Below are 22,849 nucleotides of genomic sequence, written 5' to 3'. Positions count from 1 at the left end.
ACCACACAGGACAGCTGGTATTCTTGAACCTCAGCTAAATTTAGATTGCACCTACCTATGTAACTGGCTACATGCCACAAACAACTTGTACCAGCACGATGTATATATATATACACGTATACGTATACCTATGAGCACACACCTCCCTTCGAAGCCACCAAGGGCAAAGTGGCGGTGGCACAGGATACAGCTGCAATGGCAGTTGGCGCAGCAGTTAACGTAATGTAAGTCTAGATCTCATAAAACCCGTGTTAGAAGTAGCAGCGGATACAGATAGTGCTACAGCGTGAAAAAAATGCTAGATAAACTAATACAATGACCAATCGGAGAATATCATCGTTGTTATCGCATTGCTGTTCGTTACTATCTAGCATATTTTCAGCAGTTTGGAAGGCCCTTGTTTCATGGAGCTCAGCAGGGGGTTACGTGTCCTGCGAGTGGGCGAACGAACCTTACGAGACCTGTTCAGGCTGTCTCACAAGAAGCCTAGAGAGAATTATCAGACAGGTTTCAAATCCGAAAAAAAAAACGAGAATGTTTGCCCCTTGCGCATTGTAACCGGTGTATGACGCCGGTTACAACGCAATGACTCGAAACTTCGGAACGAGTAAATAAAGCGCGATTTCTTTAGAAAAGGGCCGTTCACAGCAACAAAAGATGATGTTGCTGGTAGGGCTACATAAATTTGTAGGATCTGAGTAGCGCGCAGGTGCAGTCCGCGCTTACCGTCGTGTCAAATACGCATACAAGCATGTTTAAACTTTGAACATTTTTCTTTTTGAACTTGAAACATTTTTCTCGATGCGAACTCCATCAGAAGGCTAGATAGATAATAAGCTAGAATACTCAGGGGGACATGATGAATGCCGACGGCTTGTGCAAGCTAGAAAATTAAGCTTGCTTACCCGCTGTAACATCGATGCAAACAAGCCTGCTCATAACAGCATCTTTATGTTTGTCAGTACTAAATTTGTTTTCAGCACGGCTCACGAATACATATGAACGTAATTATGGATAAAATTGAATTGACAGCCAATTAATTCTCGTAGCGTACACCCCGCTTGGATTACTAAGAACTTACTTAGAAAACAAAGGTAATAAATACACCACGTTATCATAGATCGTTCAAATAAAACGTTCTTTCTATGATACTGTGCAGTCCCAATTTTGCTCTTTGAACCACCGTATGTATTTCGGATTGAGCGGAGGGGGGGGGGGGGGGGGCTTTCATTCGGTATCTGCAATAATTGTTGTCTATCATTTAAGATTATTCCATATCTGGGAACGTTACCAGCAATGATATTAGCTCTTGGAGACACGCACCTCTCAACTAGATCTACCCGTCGTCTGCTCCACTAACAGCCGCTAATTGCTATTAAATAGAGTTGAGCAGTGGCACTGTATTCTAACTAATAAAATAGTTTCTTTTATATGTATACTGTGCTAGAATGTAGATCGTCTGTATGTAGCTCTATTTCTAACTGTACAGTAAGGAACTATTGATACAGAGAGCTTGATCATCTTAACGTCGTAAGCAAAATCGTAGACGTCATCGTGCCACAAATACAGTGTGCAAGTTATTACGTGCAAAATATCCGACTACGAACGTACGTTTTTAGTACGCTGTTTGTATAACGTATACAAATGCATAGGCGTGTTCCCATCGCTTGCCGGCACCGATTGCCTTCAGTTTATTAACCGAATAAATTAATAGATTACCCAGAATAGTTATTCGATGCGCGTACATATTTGCAGGTCGAAACGCATAAATCGCATTTAGCACGCAACAAAATAGGCCCGCCCTTTTCTAAACGGAGACCCACATACAACTAGCACTGCTGTCTGATCCTCTATACCGGCTCCCGCTGATTCTCTTCGTGTATAGCTAAGCTCCTTTAATCGTTCATCTAATCGTACGTCCTGGACACACACGATGCCATCTGTTTATTTCTATCTAATATAAACAGATACAGTGTTAGGTAACCAGCCAACGTAACGGCAGCCTAATCCGTGGCGTGACAATGAACACGAAGTTATCGTTCCTTGCGATTCGTTTTTTTCTTTAAGCTGTATATACGGTGTTCGTAACTTAGCCGCCAGCCTTAATGGATAATTGCTTTAATACGGCCTTCACTTTACGAGAGCGATCGATAGGAGTGTACTATTTGTAGTCTTCTCGTTAAAGCTGAAGGCATGAAGGCAGAGCTCCGTTACTTACCCAAACTCATCCGTATGTGTCACTGTTAACTCGAGCAATAACATACTAGATATTTTACGATTGTCATCTAGAAAGGACGGTAATTTCAGCAACTAGTAAGCTTATTAAATGTGACGATTCAGTATGAACTTAATACACCTAAGTTGTAACAACTTATCTGTACTTAAATAAGCATACAGGTAAGCGGCTTCGGTCAGACAAAGAATAGCGAATTCTAATGATTCTACTTACTTTTAAACACTGACTTTTATAGTAGATTAGCCATCTTCCTTCTTCCCCTACCACTAATTATAATTTGTTAATGATGAATTATAATTTAAGAGCTACCACGAATTGGACCGAACTATAAAAGCATTTTTTACTATAGGCCTCTGTACTTTGTAGGAGGTTCTTATTCATTCGTGGACCGCTTGTCGGAATAAGTCAAACTGATGGATAACCCCTAAATATACATATCGGAGCATATTTAAATACTATATGATAATACGTAAGCTGTAACGTCCAGCCTGATTCTGTAAATAACCTTAGCCTTAATAATATGTGCCTTATATATACAATATTTAAGGTTAGAGTATCGCGTAGACACCTCACAGTAATTAGGTGATAACGAGGCTGCGTCTGACGATTTAGCTGAATATTTTAGCATTACTTACTTTGGCAGCAATTTTCCGAATGGTGGAGTGAAGGCGGCTGAGGTGATCGAGGAACCAGTGCCAGGGAACGCACATGCAGGCGACTGGATAATGCATAGTTGACCAGGTTACGCTTAGATGGCTACGAAAGCTGTTTTTCAGTTAACAATAATACCTCACAAGAGTAGAAATGATTTTGATCAAGTTACAGATAAGTTTTTAGCTCTGGTGTTCGAATTTTTAGAGTCTGGGGTACGAAAGTTGTACAGGAGTGCTCATTTAGAAAGATGTAGTTTATGTCGTTGGATTGGGCAGTAGTGGCCTCTGGAGCGGTTGCTTAGGTACATTTATCCAGTTGCTTAGAGCCTTGATTGTTATGAAGCCTTGGAAGGAAATCTAGAATAATAAACAATTGTACTGGGCTCCCTAATAATAGAAATGTTAGGCAATTAGCTGCATCATCATTAGAGGTAAAAGCACGAAGAGTATAATAGGGTGATATAATTTATAGGGTTTTATGATAATTATACCAATAGGCGCGATAACTAACACGAATTTTCATGGCGCGTACCGAGTCTTTATCTTTTCTACGTTTTATCGTAGTTCTCTCATATCGTCGATCATCGACCCCTGGATACTTATATTGTCTTTCAAAGCATCTGCAGGAAGATGGGAGCTAATGTAATATGTAAATACTCGCAAATTGTCCTATCCCGCTCGAAAAAATATATACACACTGGTATTATAAGCACGCAAACTATTTATGATAAACACTATTTAAAAAAAATGCCACTGGAACAGTTAAGTTACCCAATCAAGTATGTAATAAAATCAAATACATCATTTGTTCTATATCTGTGCGATAAAAGATCGTACAAGAATGCGCCTTTGTATAGGAGCTCTCAAATGTGCGACGCGATATCCCACAGTGGTTCAGGACGCTAGGAACGTTTCGACAATGCAGTAAATTATATGTGACTGTTGCTATCCAGGACACACACAGCTTCGCTAATCTATACCTCTGGAGCATTAAAAATTGGAAACGTGTTGATTTTTATGGAGAGAATCAGCCTCGTACATATTTTACTATCATACATTAACACAAGGTAAAACAGATCTAATTTCTAGAATTTACACATTTAGTGTATAGACGTTACTTAATTAAACCAAAAGCTATACTATATTTATTTGGTTTATTATATATACACATATATATATAATGTTGCTGTTCATGACTTAGTAGCCGGTGTGAAACCTAGTCAAGTCTGTACCTTGTGGCCCACAAAGCAATAAATGCCCCTTTTCTATATAGAGAGAAAAGACGCCTTACATAAATGTAAAGGCCATCGAAAAATTTAGAATTTGGGCGAATAGAAACAAAACTGATAAAGACATAAACCAGGCTTCATATACTTACATGTTTAGATAGAAATGCTATGTATTTGGTAGACAACGAAAAAAAAATACTTCGATTAATAACATTGATTTTAAAGTATTGTGCGACAGATGAATGTACAGCAGCAATTTCTTATTCGATCCGCTTTCCCTAGGACGCTCCTTACGCCCGGACGGCGCGGGTCTAAATTTGAAAAACCTCCGTCACTTTGATATCCGGTCTTTGTGCGAATTGTACTTCAGCAGGGTTCACTCGATTATTATTGTTATTAGCCAGATTGTAGAACGATCCTGGTTCTCTTGGCACTCTTGAAACGTTTTTTTTGCGTCACCTCATAGAATCAGACAAAACTAAAATGTCTATCATCGGCAGGCAAGCTCCACCATAGCCGTCACGACCAGTCATATGTGGGAGTTAGCTAGTCTTTGTAAACGTGTTGGCTAGTAGGTAACCAATTAACGACCCCCATCTATATCCATTTAAAGCCAATGGAGACAGACAGGGCGTACGATAAACACTGTGTCGCAGTTGTGCTTATTTCATCATTTTTTCTCGAGTATTGGAAAGATTCTTAGGGGAACTTGTTGACGACTTAAAAGCGAGTTCAACTACTTGCTTAAATCAGCTTAAACAGATTCAAGAGATCAGATTCGAGGCAATCAAAGGCCGTTGACAGAAAGGGCTGAAATCTCTGCCTGTCTTTTAAAAGGATGAAACGAGAAGCGTACGACGCCACCGACAAAAACGATAAAGTAGTGCAGACATCAGAGATGATTTAATGAACTCTGATTTGGATGCTGTCACAGTCAGTGCTAGCTGGTAAGGATATTACAGCGATGGCTCTCGTAACGGCAGAAAGAAAACATAATGGGTGGGTTTAATTTTACTGTAGGCAGTTTATCCAGCTCCGCTGTCGTAGGACATCGATAAAGAATATGCTGCTAGACTGATTGATAGTTTGATCTGCTTCCATTTTTCCCCCAATAGATGAAAAAAATACGTTACTCAGTTGAGAATTGCTATCAATTTTGCCCCATTTTAGATGATCACTTCTTGATCTACCATTTGCAACGTGGGTTCGTAGGTGTCTGTAACGTAACTGCCATGTACTCAACGCGCCGGTCAAATGAAGTAGATAGGTGTGATAGCGGAAATCAAGCACTAACTGATTCATTATAGCTAGAAAATTGTTGACCATCTCTCAGCTAGTCCTAGTATTGGCTTGACTAAGCAGTAGGCAGGTGGGATAAACGTGCAATAAGGGCCGGCTTTTGGTGTTTAAGTGGACGCCGTGCATAATGTTAATTGAATCATAGAAACACTGAATATTTCATACATTACTTGTATTCCATACATTTGGCCAATTCGTACCTTTTTTTTCAGGACCGCATGCGTTATAAATCGCTGTATTAATTAACAGTCTCTTCATTTCATTTCAACGAACTAGATATAGCTGATGCAAAAAAGCCTTGCCTTGAAGTTCGAAGCACACAGAAGTGAAAAAAATCGCGTTAATTGTTTTCGATATAACCCACATACTCCGCATCGAGTCGAGGTTAATAAATGAGTCCTTTGGAGTCAAAACCGGAATTTCTAGCTGCGGCCGTCGATGTACGCACACTGGTCAGACGCCGCCGTCGTATTTGTAATAATAAGCATGATACGTGGTATAATCCGGGTTAGCTAGCAGATTTCCGTTGAATGGTATTAGGTAATAAATTCGATTGTATACCAGTGCAGGGGTGCAACGGTCTATAACGTTTCTGTCAAAACTTCTAACTAGCTGTTTAAGCTACGAGAACTGTATACGCTGTGTCAAGCAGACAACGACATTTTTAACTTTGTAGAGACCGCACATATCTCAAACTTGCAAATCGCGCTCATTTGCCTCAAAGTAATCCCTATTGGTATCAATCCATCAGCCCCACATTTTTTCACGGTCGTAGGAGGTCGATTGTGGTAACAATGGCAACTGAATTTATAAAAGCGCCAAGTTGTTTCAATAGAAAAATCTATACAAGAAGCGGCGTATAATCCTGTCTATTACCATAGCGAAGAATCTACAAATCGTTCTTCCAGAATGTAGGCGTATTTTGGCAGACAGCATTACGCAGTAATGATCCTTAATGGCAGTAGAACCACTCGGTGTCATCTGAGAATGCGCCATTTCCCAGTAGACGAAAAAAAAAAAATAAAAACAAGGGTGGTTCTTGGCGTGGGTCTAGCAGCTTTCCTGCTTTTCTGCTGCTGCCACAAAAACAGTGCTTTGACGATTGTGCCTCACCCTTCCCGTTATACGTTTATTACCATATTTGGAATATTAAAAAAATTAGGCCCCTTATTGGGTGCTTCAGGAGTCTGCTGAGACACGAAGCTTGACCGACCTTCATAGGCATTACAGAAACAACTGTCAAATGTCACACGAATACTTTCCATTTAGGTCGGTACGGGTATACATATTTCTACATTTGCTATGTAATTTCTCATACTAAATGTTTTGCGAGTTTTGTCCAGTGTCTGTTCTATTTTCCAACAGCAGTTTAATTTTAGTGAGAGCAACACATGTCACGCACGCTTCGTTTTTGACAGGCCACTTTAGGGGGACGCTCCCCGGTGTGCCTTCGACAAGCTTCCATCACCGATTTGCTTGATTCAGCAGATGATCGAAGAGGAGGTCGTCGCTGGCTATAGGGATAGAATCAGCTTATTAAGCAAGGCAGCATTGAAGTCTCTATGCACATATGTCAGTGTGTTTGTACATGGAAAAGACACCGAGGACATAGAACTGCTATTATTGCTGCTTCCTGAACCCCCATCATTTGATTCACAAAAATCAGATGGGACTAAGGGGAGATAAGAAAGAACCTTTTTAAAAGTAAATGGTCCACTTTTGAGCGATTTTATCGCTTGACTACGTCTGGGCTTCTGTTACATTCCCTACTTATATATTGATACTATTGAGGTTCCACGCCGTGACCCACGTCCTCTTATTGTTTACATACACAGTATCTTAATAAACCATACGCCGTTCATAGATACATATTTTTCTTTACGCAGCGACGGTTACAGACGACCGGAAAGCGGCTAGCTTGCCGCGTCGAACTGACCTTAGAGTTGGAGTTATCCTGAAAAAGCAGAAGTACCGAAATTTTAGCTCGTCGTCATCCTGGTGCATCTCCTGCTTTGTTTTACATTATCCCGGCGCTCAAACGTAGCAAGAAAGCGTTTTACATTGCCGCAGCGCTGGCCTAACGGTAGTCCCATCGGTTCCAGAGCGAATAAAACGAACGGCAAACCAATTACGCTTTCTGGTAATGCTGCTTCTGTTGTCACGACTGCCGTGGCGGCGGTTGACACTGCTCTGGAAGCTCAATAAAGTCTCTCATGCAATACGAGCTCTGATAGGAATAAACCAACGCTGGCTGGAACAAGCTGTGTGGGAACCGGTGCAGGACTGGATAAAGCATGATCCGATAGACACAGCGGATAATACAGGAACATATCGATGCAACAAGCCGGCAGGTGCGGTGAAGTCCAGCTGCCAAGCGATGGTTTACTGTTCGATTGATTATACGATGTGGAAATGCAGACTGGTGGCTATGGGCCGAAGCCGTAGCGGAGACCACGAGGACTACAAATGCGCAGCAAATCGAACGCCGGTTTCACAGACAGCGGTATTTGTAGAGAATTTCAATGAAAGACGGTCAGTTTGAAACTGATAGTCTGCAACTAGAATATAGTAGGTCTTCTTGAAACGAGGAACACCTACTTGCGTTCAGCAGAATATTTTTCCACTGTGTATCAGTGCATCTTCAACCGAGAAGTTTCTGACTTTGTAGCCATTTCTCGGGATAGTGAGGACAAATCTTATTTGCATATATATATAGTAGTGGGTTGTATAGAAGAAGTTCAATGTTGGAAAACAATGCTCAGCTGAGAGTTACCTGTGATGGCAAAAATAGAACCACATAGATGTATGTTGACGCCATTAACTCGTGATAACTTCATGTATCTATTAGGGTATGTCGTTAGTGTATGAACTGTAAATAAATAAATACATTAATGGAATACACACACCATCACGGTCACTCAGAGAAATCATGGCCCTACGCCCTTGTCCGCTCACGAGTATTATAGCTAGCTGAGAAGAAGCCAAGCAGCGTACTCTTTAAATATACGCCAGAACCAAATTAATGTACAACGTATACTTTATATTTTAGAATACGTAAATATTATGCTTAGTTCAGGTTTTTTGAATCCATTATTGTGGATAGTATGAGCCCTGATTCTGAAACCAAATCAAAGCATCAGTAGCATCTATAGGGGTTATGAACACGCGGAGTAATTTCTAACCTTATTACAAACCAAGTAATCTAAAAGTGAATTTTTAAATCCCATACGGCCCAGGACAATGTTGAAGATGAAAAACAACTCGTCTTATTTAGGTATCATATATATGGCCGGAAGAATGAAGGCTTTTACAGCACGAAGGAAAACAGTAAGACATCCATCGGGACCGTTTTCTAAAGCGAGTAACATAACGATGTACTGTCCTCTATTATTGTGCTTAGAAGCATCTTTTAGAAGCACCAAGTCAGCATCTATAATGGAAAAAGACATTTAGACAAATATGACTGTCACATATTCAATTATGTTACAAACAATACCTGCGAAGCCTTCTACTTGATTCGTCTCTAATTCGAACTTTAAACTTGTAACCACTTTATAGTTACGGATGTTTTAGTAGGACGCCGACAGAGATAGTGAAATCATTCATCGATTCTGAACTGGGGATATTTTGGCCAAATCAATCAAGCTTGACCTGTACGAGATCCCATCAGACTTACTTTTCGGATCAGTCGATTTCGGCCGACAATTAACAGATAGCGAAAAAGCTCCAAAGCTATATTAAACAGCATTTAACTGTTAAAATTTTTCACTGATGAAGTTTTCTATTCTTCTACAAAATAAGATTTTCGCAAAAAGCTCACTCAGTCTGAGCATAGCTCTAGTTCAGTCAGTTTTTTGTTATCATTATTTGCCGCTACATATACAGCTCAGAAAAGTTAGAAACACGCTTTTTCCATTTAGTCTATGCTACGTTGCAGACGACAAGTTACCCATGATTATATATACTCGGGCTGAGCTTGTGTAATAGCAATATTTCCGTAACTTCTTGATCGGTTAACCATACAGTCATCAATAATAACAACTGCAATTGCCTCCTCTGTTAAGCTATCCAGCTGTATGAATAAATATTCTAACGTATGACCATGAATGCGACCTCTTTTTTTTTGTTACCATCATTAAGGGCCATAATGGCTTTACCAATACAAAAGAATGGTCCGAGGGTACGATCAGTGTTCTTGCTCGCCTCACTAAGTCCACAATACCAAAGTTTTACATTATTAAGTACGTATATTGGAGATATCTAGAATAGCATAATTCCTCTTTCTAGCTGAGTTATGCAGGGTCATTCCTTGACTGTAGACGATGATGGGCTGCGAGTTTATATTTTGCCTGCTGGTATCGTTGTTTACATCTATGACAACTTCCCCATCCGCTTTTCACACTGATAAGATTTCTGTTTGTGCTAGAACGAAATAGGCAAACTCCAAAGAGTTGAATATTCGAATGAAACGGAACAATATGAAATTGGATTTTCTTTTTCTCTTTTTCCTTTGCCGACGCTGAGGTTGACTAAAGGATCCGTTGCTCGCGGCCTCAGACCCATAGTTTGCCTTTCAAAGGACTGACATTCTAACGTCTAGCACAATGCGCCCTTTGCCCCCCGACCCCTCGAGACGCCTCTAGTGGGAGGTCAGAGATACACCGCCCAGCCTATCCCACCTATCACGTCTCCTATCAAAGCTTCTCTCGGGAGTCATTCGTTCATTCAAAACAGATAGCTTAGCGATTAGTTATACTTTATAAAAGCAAAACTAGCTAGCTAGCTAGCTAGCTAGCTAGCGAAAGTCAGCGGATCTAGGCACTAAACAGTGTAAAGGTAGTTTTCTGAGAAGGGGATTATATTGAGCCCTAGTGGGAAGGGTTGCGAAAAGCCGCACGTATACAAAAATTATAGGCATGCAGTGTATAGAGTGCGAGCGAATGACGATGAGGCGAGGGCTGATAAGGGGTTATGCTATGGGAGCGCTACAATAAATGAGGCTTCGCTTCCCCTACTAGTAATGCGCGAAAAAAAAATTAGGTCTTTTTTTACGGTCGCCCATTTGGCTGTAGTAAGAGCGATGACATTCGTCACCTACTTGTTGTGATAATAATAATATAGGTAGCATTATTTGTTGAGTGTATGTGAGAAAAAGTGCCGAGTAATTGGGCAAAAAGGTCGCAGTTAATAAGGGAGAAGATAAAAAAAACTATTGACGCTCAACAAAAATAAACACTGTTTATGCAAACGAAATGTTTTTAATCCTTTTTAATTTAAGTCTTTTGACCATTAGCAGTACACTTAATAGTGGATAGGCCGTCGAGCGTTTCTGTCTGGCTGAGAACGAGCTAAAGAAACTGTTACCCATGCTGTTATCATAGATGGCCCGTGTGTACATATAATCCTATATATACTTTACGTTTAATTTTATATATATGTATTTTTTTTTATTTCAAACAGCCTTCGTTCCTAACATAGTTTAATTAAGCATGTGACAGAACTGATTACACCATATGAAAAAACAACGATTTTAAGTTGTCTGTTACACATCATTGTGTGCTCGTTTTTTTTTTTGATAAAATAAAGTCAGTAAAGTGTCTGTAACGTGTAACAAGTTCATCTTATGAATCAATAATCACCCGCATAGGCTGGTTAACAGGCAGGTGGATGCGTCTAGATTCTCACATTCATATTGAAACCATATGTGCAAGTATAGTTATGCTGATCTGAGATCTCGTAGGGTGACTTCATATACTCAGGTCGGGTCTGACCTATTACTATTACCAATTGAATGTTTACGGAAAACGATCGCCATATATGCGACGTGTTCGGGTGTATCCCTGTAATTTGAAAATGTGCACTTTATCGCCAGATTGGTCATTGGCGGTATTCAAACAGAAGGACATACCTTCCCTTCCCGGCCAAACTTTTAATCATGATGGTTTTGTATATGGGAAAGCACATAATACATACTTAGCGCATACGGTGATACCGCGTCTGACATACGAATACATGGCACGCGGAGGCGGCTTTCCCAGCGTGCATGACCTCAATGGTTTAAGTGGGTTTTAGGAATGAATTGCCTACTAGGTAGACGCATCTTGAAACGGATAGCACCCTCATGTTTCGTGACGTACCGTTCGTTGGGAAGCAATCAACAGACTGAAGTACTCGAATCCCAGCAAGAACTCTCAGTTGGCTTCCCTCGACCATGTCCTTTGTGATTTCCTACAAGCTAATGATAGTCGATGTTGAGCGATGGCAGCTGACTAAAACGCTAAACTTATGGATTAATTTTTTGTATTTGTTCATGAACGACGTAAGGATGCGTATTCAAACTAGGCTAATGATGCCTGCACCATCGCGATATAAATTTAGTGAAGACCACCTCTGAGGCCATACATGACAGGACGCTACTAACCGCTCGATATAAATAAGTATAAATATATAAATCAGTAATAAGTAAAAATATATAAATAACCGCTGAATAATAAACGATCTTTTCATTCATCGCCTAACCTCTACACCGTTTAGGGACGCGAAAAAGGCCCAATGGAAGAACGCTGATATTGCTAAGCTAGCGCGCTTTTTGAATTTGCCCTTTCAAACGCCCCAATTCGACTTTACTAGAAGTTGTCATGACAACGCCGAGGTGTTGCATGTACTTTGAGAGGAACCGAATATATTAAAATCTAATAAAAAAATGAACTGCCTTGGGGCTATGTGGTCGTTAGGGGGCAAATGTTAAGCGAAGTGTACCTCGCATGGATGACAGCAAGGGCTTACAGGCAAGAGTCACCTCAAAGTGCACGCATAAAGCTACGGTTTTCATCCACAGCATCGAGTTCACGTCGGCTTCTCTTGAAAAGCATCGATATTTTGCTTTACTTTTATCTATGAAGGCACTCTGCTCTAGCACTATTACGCGTTTTATGACAGATATGTCTAGGGTTTCGTACGCCCGATTTTCATTAGAGCCGCGGTAATTGACGCTATAGGCGATCCTCTAGTACTAACACAGACTATTGCATTGCTCAAATTAAAGCCAGTACAGATGCTCATCAACAAGGCCGAATAGGATAGTATTTCATTATTTCATGTTTTTAAATAAAAAGATTGAATTATTAAAGAGAAAAATTAGAAATTATTTTATTAGCGGATCCGTATGTTTTGGAAATTCGAAATTATTATATGTGTCAAACATACTTTGGTGGCAATACTATTTCTCACTGGCTGACAGAAATTCTGCTTCTTCAATTCAGTACTTCTAGCGTCTGTTTGGAACCGCTTGTCGTGTCAACTGAGGCACGTATAAGGTCGACCTTAGTAGGCTTGAACTAAATTTTTCAAAACAGGATGGAAGCATTCGTTTAATAACGCACCGATTCACGTTTAAGCACGACGCTGTCGTCACGGTCGTCGTACTTCATACGAAAACAAGCGTTCTGAAATTTCTAGCGGAAATGTCGACGAGTTACGTTTTATCAACTGGTAGAAAGAATGTTGCAATAGACATTGCTCAATGTACCCCATAGAAAGAGGAGTTGGATCTAAAACAATAAAAGCTGATCTTGGCTGAAGAGACGTTTTACTCTGCACTGTAATGATAATCTAAAATGAATCTTCATTGTACAAGCTATAGATCTGTTTGGCTTTCCGCAGCACGACCTTTCCTGCAAAAGTTGTTTCCAGTTGAAATTTTATTTGGAGAGGGAGTTTGCAAAATGGCCGCATAATTATTTGCAGTGATATCTAAATATGCAGCATGTACCACACGTTTGATTGCCTATCTGACTACGAGACATGAGTAAATTTTTTTGTTGTAGCCAAGCGAAAAAATAAAATTCAATACAAAAATACAAACAATACGGTAAATCTGTGTAGGCCCTTCGAGTGCGATGTTCTTTCCACTTACCTCAGCTTTACTCAACCCTTTGGCTACGTGTCGTGGCTATACACTTACGATCGTTACATAGCTTGTGTTAGGCTGTACATCGTATATTCGTCTGTCAAGTTACACGCTGAGACAACCCTACACTCGGCACGTAGTACTGAGTAGCATAGTCTCTTTTCTACTGGGGTAAGCCTGGCCTAAACCCCTGGTTCATGTACGAGTCAGGCCTGAACAGGCACATCTCGTCGTAACAGGGAGCCCCATAGTTCGAATCGTTCTGTCGGATGGGTCGTTGTTAGTTGAGCAGTGGACGCGTACATGTGCTAGACGGCAGATTCAATTCGAAAGTTTGGCCGCGAGATACCGTGGGATGAAAGTTTCCATAGGACGTGAGTTTTACGCAGTAGTAGCCCTAGCCACATTCAGACGGTATTCGTGGTAAGCGCGTAGGAGGAGCATATATAGAAAGATAAAGAAAGTTTTCGAATGAGACGTATGACTATGTATTTGTCTGTATCTCTAGGTATGTGCGTGTGACTGTGTGATTGCGTGCCAAGCTCTATCGAGCACATTTGGCCGGCTGAGAATGTTTCAGACGCGTCCGTTGAGCGACTACCCATAGGCTATTCCTAAAATAGAGTACCAACTAAATTACGCTGGTTTCTAGGCATTGCTACTGCTACTAACGTTGAACGACAATGGATGGCAACTTAGAATGATTAACTTACCTACCACGGCGATCGAGGTTGTCCGAATACGATGGAGTCGAACGAAGGCTACTATATAGGCGGGCATAACGTGGAAAGCCCATATTATGCATATATATTAATTTCGTACAAATGTGCCATCTTCAGTCAATCAATATATAATACATCGACAAGCTAAACTGCAGTTTAAAATCAAATTATACCAATGGTTAGAGTAGCGCAATTGGAATCTAACGAATAGCAAAGCTTGCAAGTAGTGCAATGGTAACATTAAAGAATATAATATTTACAACTAAAACGGACAGTTTAACAGTGATTAACAGGTAGAAAGCACCAGACAGAGTGTGCATAATGCTGCAAATAGGGTACCTAATAGGGTAATTATCCATACCTCGTATGAAATGACCAGAGCCATATTTTATCAAATGTTACTTTTCAACTGCTAATTAGAATATCTTATAGCCTGAAGCTGATACACTCTTTTCTGTTAGCGAAAAATGTCCCGCTACCGGGATCTTTTCCTTTCGAATTCGGTCACAAGCGTAACTGGCAACAATATGTAATGTATGGTACACAGTGGTCGCGTTCTAAATGTAGCTCATCCGAAACTGATGAAGATGTCTACGTAACCATCTTTCGCCTTTAATATCAATCTTCCTCTCTTCTTTCTTTATCATAGAACAAAGGCATCGCGAAGCATATTTGAGAATTTTAGATACTTCGTGTCGTTATTTTATCGTCCCTTATCCATAATGACAATTTGATTTAACAGGTCGTATCGTTCTAATAGCATCATTTTAATCTATAGTCGTTGCTATTTAACGCTGGGTAATTGTCAAAGGAAGTATTAGATCAACAAGCGTCTTGGGTTAGAGGACGCCTTCCGTGTTTTGCTGCAAAGGAAGGCTCAGCTACGGTCCTGCTAGCAGACGCCGTCCGTTAACCAGATAATTGTACTAATGCTGCTAATCCTGCAGAGTGCAGCGCGAAGGATTATTTACAAGGCGAGAGGGCGCATCTGCGCCGACCCTTATAGAATAGATTATCGTCATTATGTAGCGATTTGAGAAATTGTATTGTATATATTTGTCGGTAAAGTGCGGCCAAGGCCGTTTTCGGGCGTGTCTCACACCTCTCGAGTTGAACTGGCGGAGTGAACTAGGTCTAGGGCTATGACGCACCCAGTTTGCGTTTATCGCTATCGCTAGTTGTCCACCATTGTGTTCAACAGCCTTCGTCATCTTTTTGCTTCATTGATGTATACTGTTCTCACACTATTTCCTTCGTTTTGACCACAATCTTTCCTGGTCAACTGAAGCCAAAAGTTTTCATTTCATCGTCCACAAATTGTCTTGACTGTTCGTTGGTGCTATAGCATTGTGCCATGGCCCTTCACAGTGAGTCCGGCGATCGTCGCGGCCTAGATTAAGCAGAGGGTCTGGCGGCGGGGTGCGACCTAGTGTGGCATTCTGTTTTACGATTTTCCTTTTTCCTAATCTTCTCTTGCCTTGCCCTCAGTATCATTTCGGCATTGTTGCTCTTCTTTGTCCGTGACTCTAGACGACATCGGTAGCCTGGGGCCTGCGATAGTCGCAGTCGTTCGGTAGTAACAGAAACAGTAGCGTTGGCGATGGCACGGAAAAAGAAACTTTGCACTTTCTTTTCCGGTTTCCACCGCGCACGTCAGCCAACGGCTGCCGTTGTGCCGGGAGCAGCCATGGTGTCGAGACAGCGACCATATCGAGCGTCCATGTCTCCTTCGACCTTATATTTTCCACAGAAACGAAGACATTTATTGGTTGGTTGTAATTTCTTTCCATTCCGCTGTACGTTTGGCAGCAGACGCAACAATATCAGAAGGGAATAGTAGTAGCAACGAACGCCATCTACCGGATAGTTTAACTGATTAGCTGTTGTAATAATCGAGTTGAACGTAAAAGTTTGTCTCTTGACTTTTTCCCCGTTTGGCTTTCAGCACACGTTTCCTGATTTTTTTTCCAATTTTTCGTGATTTCACTAATTATTCCCCAGTACTGGCCGAAACTCTGATCGCTCTGACGCTTCGGAATGACTTCAGCTGAATCGTACTGCACATGTCTGTCGATGGACGCAACTTGTGGCAGCTATTAATCGGTTTCGAATTAACGAAGGCCCAGAAAGAACGTCTATGTGGAGGGCCTAACACTGGAACAATATAAACGACAGTACTTTATTTATCAAGATTAAAATAGCGTTGGTATGGTATAGCGATCCGCGGAACGAATGCCAGAAATGGTCAAATAACAACTCGACCTTCGTATTATTAACAAAAAATTTACGAAAAACAGAGATGTGCCACTCTGTGGAGTAACGAATAGATTTATTATTACTAACTAAATTTGTTATATGGGTTACCTGTATTTGGGGGCTTATTCATAAAACTGGATAACAATTACTCTGTTTTACGTTGAATTTCGTTGAGATTTCTCGTTATTAATTTGATATTAGAACTGAATGAAGAAGTCAAATTTATAGATTACTAGTGTCACAAAAATACTGCTTTTTTTTTGTGCTATTTATGATGAATGGGCATTTGGCTCCGAGGCACGATCTCCTTCTAGATCAATACGATACTAGTCAAGATCGTTTTTGCCTACATCGAGAAATCTATCATACTTGACGTATATTTTGTGATGCATATGAATGAAAATCCCCAACAGTGAGGTTCCGTTTATCCTTGTCCTGCAGGTAGGGGCGTCCATCATCATTGCTATCCTTAACAGCTAGCCATAACATACTGCTTTCAGGTTAGGTTATGTAAAACAAAGCACACCCGCACATGATGGCCATTTTTTTCAAGGTTTAGAAATAACATCTGAATTATTGTTTTTTTTTTTACATATATACGATACATTTTATATCGGTAATAATTAGTAAACAAATAACAATGGACGCTCTTATTTCCCATCACGATTATTTTATGTGTTATTTTATTTAGTTTTCAACTATAACCTGCGTGTTCCTACCACTATGTAATGCATTTCTAAGCGAAACTGAATCACTCATCAAACAAGATACAATTATCAAAGTTCAGCTTCTTCATTACTCCATGCTGGAACAGCGGCAGCAACGATGACGGTGATTAGGATATACATTACACTATATTTAGAAATGGTATTTTGCGACCTTTCCGTCAGTTTGTTGGATACTTCATACGCCACGTAAGGCGCGCCGATATAAGAAAAGAATTTCGTAATCAAAATTGCTGTCAAGTGGTGAACAAGCGATATCGACGCGGAGGACTGAAAAAATAACGATCGTTTTTGTTGACAGTCTTATTTGTTTCTGATTCAAAGAAACGCTATCTGATAGAGCTGGCTGATTTGTCACAATACAGGCCCAGCTATAGGCCATGTGTGTGGCCTCTCGCGATTTCAACAGCAGTCAAGATTTACGAATAGAGCTTGATCATTGGCTTGGCATCTCTCCACATATTCCAGCCACTCAAACAGTACGGTGTTATTTCATACCCTTTATGAATACCACAATAGTATTCGTTTTCAGTAAATGTGTTTTATAAGTGTGTGTTTTTTGGTAGGTTTTACCAACGACTTGGATTGAAAGCAAAAAAAAACATGGCTTCATGTTAGCTGTCCCTTGAAGTTGATGATGGACACTTGATCGCTATGGAAACGGCTGTCCTTCAAGGACGTCTGCAACTGAAGCTTGTGTGATCTAGTTGTTTGTTTGGTACCTACGACATTAGTACGTACACCTGGTACTACAAGCAAGAGAATGTTATTACTGAAGAAATATCGTGAATTAATAATGTATAATATAAGAACAATAATAGTGAGGGCAATAATTATAGTAGTGAGTATCATAACTTACGCGGTTATATCTATCCTACAAGTTCAAAAAACTACCCAGTTTTTACGATCCGATACCCACAAAGTACCCACAAGCAGAGAAAGATGCACGAAGTGGCAATGTTGCCCTCGGCGTGAAAAAATCTTCATGGTGTTAGTGTAAAGTACAAATTTTTGCTAAATATATAATCGAAAATGGTTACTTTTGAGCTTGGACTATATCTATATTCAACCTATATGCCAAGCGAACACTGTTAATTAGTGCATTTGAAATTAGAAACAAAGTTTCCATTAGTCATAACAACTCACAATATAGATTTTATGGTAATCAGATTAAAACTTGAGTAAAACAGTTTGATGAACTTGTTATTTTTACTACAGTCATTCCTGACTTATCGTTCTATTCATGGTCCCTTATCCAATATCATCGCCTAGAGAAGTTCAATACACTATTTGAAACGCTTCATTGATAACGAGTGCTCGCACACTCAGGAAGCTTGTCTGTTCCTTAATTCCGGCCAATGTTATCAGCAGCCGCCGCGTCGTCGTCGTCGATATTTTTCATCGATATATACGCTAGGAATCGTGTAAGCTCCAATGCAATCAGCGTTTGCGTCTTCGTTCATCGCTATTCTAGGCGGTGCTCTTTCTAAGTATGATGTAATGTGATTTAATATTATGTTCTTACGTTTGCTACACCAGACATTGATAGTCCATTGTGGTTCTTTTTTTACTGTTTATATGTTTCGAACCGAAGCAACAGAGCGATCGCTGTTCACGTAATTCGCACGCTTGACCGCTGACCCGCTTGCTCGTCGACCTTCGTCTTCGAGTTGCCGATACCAGTCATTATCTTGTTGATATGGTCAAAACGAGCTTAAGGAGGCGAAGACGGTCAGTCGATAGAACAAGTCGATGTCTCAGTCCACGATACTAGCTTCCCGGTCAGCTGACCGAGAATCTGTTCAGTGCCCCTGCTATTCACAGCTGCTATACGGCGAACAGCCATTGTCGAGGAAGCTGATCGTAGCTCGTATACCAATAAAGGTAGCCTTGTCCTTGCGAAGAGTACTTTGTCCAATGCGGCGACAGTCGAATGCCAATTCAGCCGATCCTGTGGAGTTATTTTGTACAGACACTGTTTTGCTTAAACTATCGGCGAGGGCCCACGCCACCGTCGGGCAAATCGCGTGGAAAAGGTAAAGAAAAACAAGAAAAAGAAAAGGGACACTGCAGACGAAAAGATGTCTATCCAGGACTCTAGCGGGTAGGGATATTCCTTTCGTCAACAGAATAGCAAATATCGAATGTATAAAGGTTATTAATGGTGAGCAAAAAAGGTCCTAAAGGACGTTTGTACCTGCTACTCGTGCTGTACGAGTGTAGAATGTAAGCTGGCTATTAACACTTGTGTAAACGTATTCAAAACAACAGCTTATTCATGTTTCATGAAATACGACGACGGAATGCTTTTAAATGTTATTGACACAAGTAGGCTATTTGTGTTTTTGAGTTCTTTGAAACGGAACAAACAGGTAACTTGGAAATCTACGGGTAGAACGACGAATGCTTTAGAACTTTGACTTTAGCGTATTTTCCAATAAGTGTGGCCTACTTCGAGTTTCGAGAACGCTATTACACTCAATGATAACTTTCGCCAGCTACTATATGTAACAAAAAAACGAGCCATTGTCCACCCTGAATCTAAAACAAATATTTACTATGTTATTAGGCTCTTCAAAACAAATCCAGTGGACTTTATAATTGAATAACTTTTGAACGAGTTGTGGTAGAATGATGATCTTTTACTACGTGTTCCTTGTCCTTGTCCGAGGGGCAAGTTTTGGCAGTTTCTCGATAGCCAAATAGCTACGGTTCGCATCCCCATATGTAATTTCCCTAACTATGGCTTCTCGAAGTAAATCGATAGTAGAATGTGATTGCCCACCAACTGCCTTCTTAAAGGCTTGCAAAACTTCGTAGTCATGTGGGCTTGGATAGCGGAAATAAGCACATTGAATATTTCTTTATGAAATCCACAATGTAACTGAGGCACGGCGATGAGGGCTAATATTATCATTAAATAACCCAACTGCGTACTTTTAATCGCCGCACCAGAGGTCCGTAAGTCTCTTAAGAAATTCGAGATAGCGGGCTGCATTCATTATTTTATATTTGAGGAATACTTCATACTAATAGATGCCCTAGATTGGGATACGCTGTGGTGTAGATTCGGGCATAGACAGACTTCGTTTCGTGCTGGGAGCCAGCCGTCTGATAAAATATCGAATAGCGATACCGGACGTAAAAGAACTCGAAACATAAAGATGCCCCTGATGTACATTGCAAGTACTCTCATCACTTTACGTCCGAACCATCTCAACATTGCCTTCGAACTCGATTTTTCTTCAGAGCAACGCTATTTCCTCGGCTAGTCCCTCCCCGGCTATCGGTGGCAATTGAGCCACGTGTTGGCTACGGCGGCTATACTTTCTAGGCGGGTCTCGATATCTGGTCACTTCCTTACTAATCTTCAACGCTCCTATCATCGTTCTTAGAATGTTTTTACCATTCACTGAGCATACTTTAGCCTAAGTGTTTTTTGCATAATATCGTCGCCAACGTCGTTGATGAATTTCCGTAGCGTTGTGATCCTTAAGGAGCAAAAAGTTGACCAACTAGCATTCGAGGCTAGAAGACGCTTTTACTTTTGACCTCATTCCCCTTCACTGCTTTTTATTCACAAGCATCTGCTAGTGGCTTATAGTTCAGACGTTCGCTTATAAAATCCTAATATTAAGCTTTGTCTTGGTGATACGCGCATACGTATGACCAAATTTATTGTTGAATTATTCTCAACGGCTAATGCCTTGCCCCGCGTATTTGATTTCACCGCCTCTGGACTATTTCACAAGAAACTATTAAAATCAATTTACCATAACTGAAGATAACTGCCAGTGTGTCTTATTTCACCAAATCAACTAATGCGCTGAAAAATACCAGTCGACTATCAGTATCAGGAAAGCTAGCTAATCATTGTAATGCTCGCCCTTGAAATTGTTTCCCGCCAGCAACTCTACAATTATCCTTAATGCAATGCATGTTGCCCTTGCTCAAGTTGGCATAATTCCGACGGCCAAACTTCGAATGATAGAAAGCCTGCAGGACCACAGTTCTTTCTACAAAAAAAAAAAAAGATGGAAACGGAAAAAGTTGCTAACAAAGCAAGCGTTAAATCGAATAAACTGCGCTTTGCGGTAGCAGAGGCTGGCCATGCTGCGAAGGTTGAGGCGCGGGTAACCCTCAAGGCGAACACTGCGTGATGAAAAGATCCCCTGCGCGGGCCTTGGCCCTACTGCCCACTACAGACGGCTATTATATAGCTTTGTCGACGCAAAGGGGCCGTCAGCATTTCTTAGACTGAATTTCTTATAGTGGCTGAAGACGAATCGGCAGATCTATCACAATTTAGAGAGTCTGGTTGTTCCGAATTCGTAGCGATGATACGGAGGATTTTTTCCTCTGAATTTGAGCGCACGTCAGACCAAGACAATGTCTTCTCAGCGTTTGCTTATTTTGGGCGAAAAAAATTGTTCCATCTTATATGTCATGGGCTTCTACCCGGGACGTAAAAGTTAATGCTTTCTCTTATAAGCGCTTGGATTATCAAATATTAAATGATGGTATTTACTGTGATGCTAAAAAATACTCCGCTTTTTACGCTCGGCTCTATTGTCCTGGTTGGGCTTTGCTTTAGGCGGTTAATTTATTTCAATATAAAGTATATCTGTATCCGATTTTGAACCTGGACCATTTTACGTATCGCCGCTTCTGTGTGTTTGCACTATAATAGTTGTTTCGAGTTTCATGTCTGGTATTCCATTAATCTTCCTGATAGCTTAGTAGCTAACAAACTGAATGCTAATCTCAGGGTCACGTTGTAACCTAGGTTCGAATGCGGGAATAGACAGGCTTTGTTTTGTGACGGGACCCAGCCAGCCGTCCGTCTGACGGAATGCCCAGCTAAAAGCCATCTCGGACATAAAACTCGAAACCTAGAGGTATTGCGTTAATCAAGCATTACTCTAGACTACTGACTTCCAGCACGAAATGAAGTGTGGCCACGGCCCGTTTCACGTGTATTTTAGCACTACTACCACTGCTATTAACAGAAGTAAAGTGACCAACTAAACAGCACTAAAAAAATTTCTAAGTTTGGCAAAGATCAAAGAAAAACTGTGCCTTCGAGTTGCTGCCTTAAGGATTTTCATGAACTATTTGAATTGGAATAATTGATTAATAAAATGTATTTTGAAAGCGCACAAAATAAATGATGACTAGAAAAATATTTATCCGCATCTGCGTCTGCGTCCGCATTAGAAAAAGATGCTTTACTAAATAAGCAGGATGCATGAATCACCCTTGCTTCTCTCGCACAACCGCGTAGCGTACTTCTGATGTATTCAGTTCGATAAAGCTACGACTTGACAGATGTCGGAACACGTCTATAATCCCGGCCATATTCACAGACTAAATCTGTGTCAATGTCGCTTTAATCCTTTTCACCCTGTCTCTGGCAAAATGATGTTCAGGAAGCTTTGCCACCAGAGTAACGTCACAGGTAAGCCTCCTTTACTCACTGTCTCATTGCTGCTTCGTGCTATAACGAACCAAGAAATGAAGAAGAAAGTTGACGACTTCTTGCCTCCATTCTCTTTTAGTTCCTTAGCAATGAGACGTTGAGGACCCCAAACCTTTGTATTCGTTCCACCGAACATTTCAGCAGGCCGCCGAAGGCGGCCGAGAAATATCTATCGTCCGCTCTTCCTGACACCCCATGGAGTCACACACTGAGTTGTTCTCTAGGCGTAACGCTTATGACGCCTCACGACGGGGGTCCGCAAACCCCTCGATATCTGCTGCCACCGCTGACAAGGTGGCATGTAAATCGCTTTAGTGCCAGATGAGGCGTACGAACTTATT

This window comes from Varroa jacobsoni, unplaced genomic scaffold (assembly GCF_002532875.2).
Source record: "Varroa jacobsoni isolate VJ856 unplaced genomic scaffold, vjacob_1.0 scaffold_1063, whole genome shotgun sequence".
In the NCBI taxonomy this organism is placed as follows: domain Eukaryota; kingdom Metazoa; phylum Arthropoda; class Arachnida; order Mesostigmata; family Varroidae; genus Varroa; species Varroa jacobsoni.
This window is presented reverse-complemented; position numbering follows the sequence as displayed.